Genomic DNA, 7,559 nt, shown 5'->3' on the forward strand with positions numbered 1-7,559 from the left:
CATATGCCAGCTGGTAGGTCAGCTTGTGAAACCACAGCCATTGTTTTATCCCATTATTTTCTCCATTTTGCACTATTCTCCCTCTTCCTGCTTCCCTACCCAGACCATCCTGCACCCCCTTTGTGTACAGTCCTTCCCCAGGCCCCAGGGCACATATCACGGATCTGGTCAAAGGACCTCCAGGCCCCATTGCTCCCCAGAGCCAGCATGCATCCCTTCCCCCATGTCTAACATGGCCATGCCATGCAATGCACAGCCATATCTGCAACCCTGCGTAGCACACTGACCCTAAGCCTTCACAGTCTGCACAGTGCTACCTACTGTTTGCTACCTCAACTTGCCCTTCACAGCACAGAGCTCTTCCAGTCCGCAGTGCCTGCTTACAGGCTTTGCTCTTGGGAGCGAAGAGGGGTGGAGAGGGAGCCTCATATTTCCTTGATGTCACACAACATTCAAAGTCACAGGCCATATTCACAGAAATAAGCTGTAAGTTCCTTATGCTGTTCTAGACATATTCTCTCTAATGGTAACTTTTCCTAAGGGTCAAGCCATCTGCCTCTTTCTCCTCCTATTTCTCACTTGCTGTTTCTTTTTTTTTTTTGGGGGGGAGCAAAACCCACAACTGTCTTACACTCCCAGGGCACAGCAAATTAGACTGTGCCTGGGAAAGTGGTTCATAGGAGGATCTCGGGGGTGTCATGTTAAAAAAAAAAGGGGGGGGGGGACTAGCTTGTATCAGTGAAGCACAGGGTGGTGAATATTGATATGTCCATACTGCTGTTAGCATCTTTTAACATATTACTCTGGATGCAGGCTGTTCTCTTCTGCTTCATGCATAGCCTAGTTTCATCTATCTGGAAATGGCAACTGTAAGAGCTTTGATAAATGAATTGGAAGGTTGTCTAGCTTCACTGTGAGTGTTAGCCTCTGAAATTCAGTTATATAACAAGCTCCTCAGTGATTCAGAGCAGCTCTCCCTGCTGGAGCTGCGAGAGTCAGCTGGGAGAACCGTTCTCCTGCTCTCTAGTGGCAGAAGCACCAAAAAGCCAGAAATATCTGCTTGTTCGGAACACCCTCATACATACATTCATACACTGATTCAGTGCAGGCCTGAAAATGGCTGACAAATTCCAGGATGGTAACTTGGAAAATGAAAGAGTCTAAACTACCCCAAAAAGAACAAAAATTAGTTTAATCTGGTGTATATGTATGTGCGTCGTGATACCCGAGAGTGTCAGAGCAATCCTTATGCTGAATCTTGGAAGCTTGAAGGATCTCTTAAAGCAAGAACTTTTTGCTTTCCTAGGAGCCTATCCAGAAATGATTTTGCAGAATGAAAAATTCTTACTACCGTGAGCAGTAGAGGACCCAGGACACACAATTGCTCAGTTTGGTTCCGGCCAGCAGGTAGCAGCAGTAAGCAGACTTGCTCGCCAGTTTACTGCTGCTGTGTGCCTGGAGAGCCAGGGCAGCACTTGGTGAAGCTATAGAACCTGCTTCATGCCTCAGTTGAACAACTGTGTAACATGGTTTATTGCAGAATAAAAGTGGTGTGTGAGTCCATCCTACAAGCTAAAAGAAATGGTCAGAAATGGTCAGCCTGCTGCAGAAGATGGTCATCAGCACTGTCTGCCGGAGGCAGTTTTTAAGCCATTCATGGCAATTCATGGAATGTCAGGGAAATGTTTTAGCCTCCTCCTCAGGAGAATAGGACCCCCCTGTATAGTCATATCTAACTGACTTCTTGTAAAGGTCTCTAATCACAGAATCACAGAATGGCCAAGGTTGGAAGGGATCTCTGGAGATCATCTAGTCCAACTCCCCTGCTCCAGCAGGCTCCTCTAGAGCACATTGCCCAGGATCGCGTCCAGGTGGGTTGTGAACGTCTCCAGGGAAGGAGACTCCACTACCTCTCTGGGCAACCTGTTCCAGTGCTCTGTCACCCTCACTGTCAAGAAGTTTTTCCTCATGTTCAGATGGAACTTCCTTTGTTTCAGTTTGTGCCCGTTGCCTCTTGTCCTTTCGCTGGGCACCACAGAGAAGAGTCTGGCCTCATCCTCTTGACACCCTCCCTTCAGATACTTGTACACATTGATCAGATCGCCTCTCAGTCTTCTCTTCTCCAGGCTGAACAGGCCCAGCTCTCTCAGCCTTTCTTCAGAGGAGAGATGCTCCAGTCCCTTCATCCTCTTTGTAGCCCTCCGCTGGACTCTCTCCAGTAGTGCCATGTCTGTCTTGTACTGTGGAGCTCAGAATTGGACACAGTACTCCAGATGAGACCTCACCAGGGCTGAGGAGAGGGGCAGGATCACCTCCCTCGACCTGCTGGCAACACTCTTCCTCATACAGCCCAGGATACCATTGGCCTTCTTGGCCTCAAGGGTGCATTCCTGGCTCATGTTTAACTTGTTGTCCACCAGCACTCCCAGGTCCTTCTTTGCAGAGCTACTTTCCAGCAGGTCAACCCCTAATCTGTACTGGTGCATGGGGTTATTCCTTCCCAGGTGCAGGACCCTGCACCTGCCTATGTTGAATTTCATGAGGTTCCTCTCCGCCCAGCTCTCCAGCCTGTCCACATCCCTCTGAATGCCAGCACAGCCTTCTGGTGTGGCAGCCTCTCCTCCCAGTTTAGTCTCATCCACAAACTTGCTGAGAGTGCACTCCGTCCCTTCCGCCAGGTCATTGATGAAGGCGTTGAACAAGACTGGACCCAGCGCTGATTGCCCACTCCCCCCATCACCCTCACCCCGTCGGGGGGACACCGCTAGCTACAGGCCTCCAACTAGACTTCGCGCCATTGACCACAACCCTCGGAGCTCTGCCATCTGGCCAGTTCTCAAGCCACCTCACCGTCCACCCGGCTAACCCACACTTCCTGAGTTTACCTAGGAGGATGTGATGGGAGCTAGTGCCCAAAGCCTTGCTGAAGTCCAGGGAGACAACATCCACTGCTCTGCCCTCATCTCCCCAGCCAGTCATGCCATCAGAGAAGGCTAGCAGATTGGTCAAGCATGATTCCCCTTTGGTGAGTCCATGCTGCCTACTCCTGATGACCTGCTTGTCCTCCAGATGCTTAGACAGGACTTCCAGGAGGAGCTGTTCCATCACCTTTCCAGGGATGGAGGTGAGGCTGACAGGCCTGCACTTTCCTGCCTCCTCCTCCTCCTTGCCCTTTTTGAAGACTGGAGTGACACTGGCTTTCTTCCAGTCCTCAGGCACCTCTCCCGATCTCCAGGACCTTGCCAAGATGATGGAGAGTGGCCTAGCGATAACATCCACCAGCTCCCTCAGCACTCGTGGGTGCAGCCCAGCAGGGCCCATGGATTTATGGATGTCAAGTTTGCACAAATGATCTCTAACCTGATCCTCCGCAACCAAGGGAGAGTCTTCCTTTCTCCAGCCTTCCTCTCTTGTCCCCAGGCTCTGGAAGCCCTGAGGACTGGCCTTAGCAGTAAGGACTGAAGCAAAGAAGGCATTCAGTAACTCTGCCTTCTCTGTATCCTTCGTCACCAGGGCACCCGCCCCATTCAGCAGCGGGCCCACGTTTTCCCTAGGCTTCCTTTTGCTAGTGATGTACTTGAAGCAGCCCTTCTTGTTGTCCTTGACATCCCTTGCCAGATTTAATTCCAACTGGGCCTTAGCCTTCCTCCTCACATCCCTGCACACTCTGACAACGTCCCTGTATTCCTCCCAAGTCGCCTGTCCCCTTTGCCACACTGTGTACTTCCTTCTCCTGTTGGAGTTTTTGCCAGCAGTTCCTTGCTCATCCATGCAGCTCTCCGTCCCGCTTTGCTCCACTTCTTACTCAGAGGGATGCACTGCTCTTGAGCCTGGAGGAGGTGATACTTGAATATGAACCAGCTCTTTTGGACCCCCTCTTCCTTCTAGGGCCCTATCGCATGACAGTCCCCTAAGTAGGTCCCGGAAGAGGCCACATTTAGCTCTCCTCAAGTCCAGCGTTGCCATCCTACTTATTGCCCTGCTTCCTCCTCATAGGATCCTCAACTCCACCATCTCATGGTCACTGCAGCCAAGGCTGCCCCCAACCTTCACCTCTCCAACTAGACCTTCTTTGTTTGTTAGTACAAGGTCTAGCAATGCACCTCTCCTTGTTGGCATCTCCACCACCTGTGTCAAAAAGTTATCCTCAATGCTTTCCAGGAACCTCCTTGACTGTTTGTGCCTAGCTGTGCTGTCTTGCCAACAGATGTCAGGGTGGTTGAAGTCTCCCATGAGCACCAGGGCCTGTGATCGTGAGGCTACTTCCAGCTGTCTGTAGAAGGCCTCATCGACAACTTCTTCCTGATCAGGTGGCCTGTAGTAGACCCCCACAACAGCGTCACCCATGTTAGCCTGCCCTTTAATCCTTACCCATAAGCTCTCAACTTGCTCTTCATCCACCCCAAGGCAGAGCTCCATACGTTCTAGTTGCTCCCTCACATAAAGGGCAACTCCACCACCTCGCCTTCCTGGCCTGTCTTTCCTAAAAAGCACGTAGCCATCCATGACAGCATTCCAGTCATGCGAGCTATCTCACCATGTCTCTGTAACTGCAATAAGATCATGGCCTTGCAACCACACACAGATCTCTAATTCTTCCTACTTATTCCCCATGCTGCGTGCATTGGTGTACAGGCATTTCAGAGAGCCAGTCAAGCATGCAGGCTTCTCAGGAGTACAAGAGGATCCTCCATAGCCGTGTCCCGTGCTGTCTCTCAGTTGTCTCTAAGCAAATGAGTACTTTCTTTTTTAGAGTCTGGGAAACTTGACAGATCAGCCAGTAAAACTGGAGGCAAAACTAGAACTAATATCCTTAGTCACCTCTACCTCTTATCTCAAAGGTGGCTAAATCATAGTTTAATGTGGTTCACAAGAGTCCACTGAAGACATCAGCTGTCATGCACATCATCTGTGATTCTTTGTGCTGTTGTACCCGCCATGAACTGCATAGGGTGATCTGCATAACTATTACTCTACCTGAGACTGGGCTCATGCAATAAAAGCAGTAGTAGCAGGGAGCCTACAGATTCGTTGGCTGCCTGCTGGCTGAGGAAGGACTGGATGCACTATCTTAGAGACACGTACATATAAATATAGTTGAGTCCATATTAAATTAAAGGTGGGTGTTGATTTCAAACATACAAACATTAAAGAACTGTGATGTGTACTGGAGCTTCTCTACTCCAGCCTTGTATAATAAAGTAAACAAACAGTTCCCTTTAAGGCTTGCTTTAGTTCTGGCAACAGATGAATCAGTAATGGAAAATTGCAAGTTATTCCTTCCTCCCTCCTCATCCATTCCAGTCCTATCAAAATTGGAAAATAAGAAATAAAGCTTTTCCTGTACCAAATTGCAGACATGTGAGTAGGACATGGTTTGATATATTGATAGACAAACCTCAGCTTAGCTGCCTCAGTTGATAAAAAATCTATTTTAATAAGGGTTGCACAGCACCCTCTTCTGCTGAGATATGATGAGAAGTGGAAATCCGTGGTCTAGCTGTCCTTTCCTGTCTGATAGGCATTTATATACTGAAAACAGAGTAAGTATAAAAACTCAATTACAGCAAATAGCGGAGAATCAATAAAGGAATGAGAAGCTGGCAGCCACACGGATGGGGGTATTATCTCAGCAGCAGAATCCTGACATACAACATTACAAGAACACAGAGTGCTCAGATGAGTTATGAAGACTGATATTTATGGTGATGACTTGCAATTGTGTTATTTAAAAAACCCACCTATTTGGTAATGAAAACCTGTTGTCAAGATCTGATCAAAGAGGTGAAATTGCAGCAAGAGTAAAATAAGATCAGTAAATCAAATACTCTAAATCATCTGTGAGGCACACTACAGTTAGGGATGAATTCAAGAAGGCAGAATTATTGGAATTACAAGCATAAATCCATGTCATGCATGTGCTGTCATTTCTGCTGGGAAAAACATGCTTATGTCTAGCATTTCCAAACTGACCTCTGTCAAGGGCAAAAAGGTAACCATCTCTTAACATAAGGATTCCCATTGACTGCTAAATGTTTCAATTCAACACAGGCTACGCAGGCTTTGAAGATCTCCATCTTTCTTACCTTAGGAAGGCTATCACGTTCTGTTTCTTCACTTGGCAGCTTTCACATCAGCATGGAAGGCAGTTTGTGATCATGATGTTCACCTGCAGAAGTGGCCCAGGACGCATACAGTTGGATAGGAGAGGAGGGACAAGGTGGCTATTAGACGAGGCTCAGAGGTCTTAGCTGACTGTGGCAGGGAGATTGTTCATTGTTATTGATCTGATATGCAAAGTAGCCTTGAAACAGCAGTGTTTCTTTCCTTTTCTGACTACAAGCTGTGTCTCTTCTTTTTAATTCCACTTGCTCTGTTTATGTCACGAAAACTTCCAGTTCCTAATAATGTATGTGCTAGTGTACAGTAACTATAACACAGGAAGCAAAAGTGACTGAGGCCCTCTGAATAATGCAATATACAAGTCAAGACAGCCATGAAAGAAAAAAAAGTTAAAATGTCTGGTCACAAAGTTGCAGGCTGGGATTTCTTCTTTGGTCTGAGATGCCTGGTTAGAACATTCACATCAGATGGAAATAGAAGTGGGTCCTTCCAGTTTTAATGTTTGTGGCAGCTGGTAGATCAGGCTCAGTGACAACAGCTTATTTTTGGTTTTAAGAGGCAGTGTTGAACAAGCACGACTGGAAAGAAATAGCTTGTTCCAATGGAATAATTATATGATGAGTTAGGAAATCCTGCATTTTAGTACCTGGCCTGCCACTGCTTTGCTGAGAGGCCTTGGTGAAATCTTCAAATTCTCTGTAGCAAGCATCTCAATTATTTCATCTTAGGTAGCATTAAAACTTGCTTCAATGAACACTCACAAAGGCTAGCTATATGATACTGTCTGAATGTGCCTTGCACTAGAAAATGAAGCAGCGCGTATGGTTTCTCTCTTTATTTTTAGTAGAGAGAAATATACTGGCATTGTGCATTGTCCCAGTAGTGCGCAAGAGAGTGATATGTGTAAATTGCCATTTTTGTTGGGGTAAAAGGGAGATCTAAGAGAGCTTCTGTCTTGTTTTCCCCTTTTCAGGAAATGTTCTCTCTTTGGTCCCTTTGCAAAGAGCATCTAGAACATAAGAGTGAATTTACAAATTAAGAGCCCCTCAAACTAGTTTATTTTGTGGGGGGATTGTTAACTTTTTTACTTTCTTCCCTTGTAATAACTTACAGGACAGAATGGTGACTACTGGTTAGAAAATGACAGCAAGACTGTTACAGGTTTTTAATTCTGGTTCTGGTATTGACTTTGTTGTGGTAACCTGGGCAAGATACTTGCCCTCCCTTTCCCCATATACAAAATAGAAAAAAGGTGCTGAAATGAGTTTGTGCACATATAGCAAACAGCATCTTTGGTACAAAGTAGACGGAACTTATTTTAGTAGCTTCATAATTTTCATTCTGTGTATGCAGAAGAACTGCTAGAGGGAACTTAGTAAATGGTTAGTTATTCAGCCTTCAGAATAGCTCCATGCAGTTCTTTAAAATGACAGTTT

The sequence above is a fragment of the Struthio camelus genome, chromosome 12, assembly GCF_040807025.1.
Source record: "Struthio camelus isolate bStrCam1 chromosome 12, bStrCam1.hap1, whole genome shotgun sequence".
Taxonomy (NCBI): domain Eukaryota; kingdom Metazoa; phylum Chordata; class Aves; order Struthioniformes; family Struthionidae; genus Struthio; species Struthio camelus.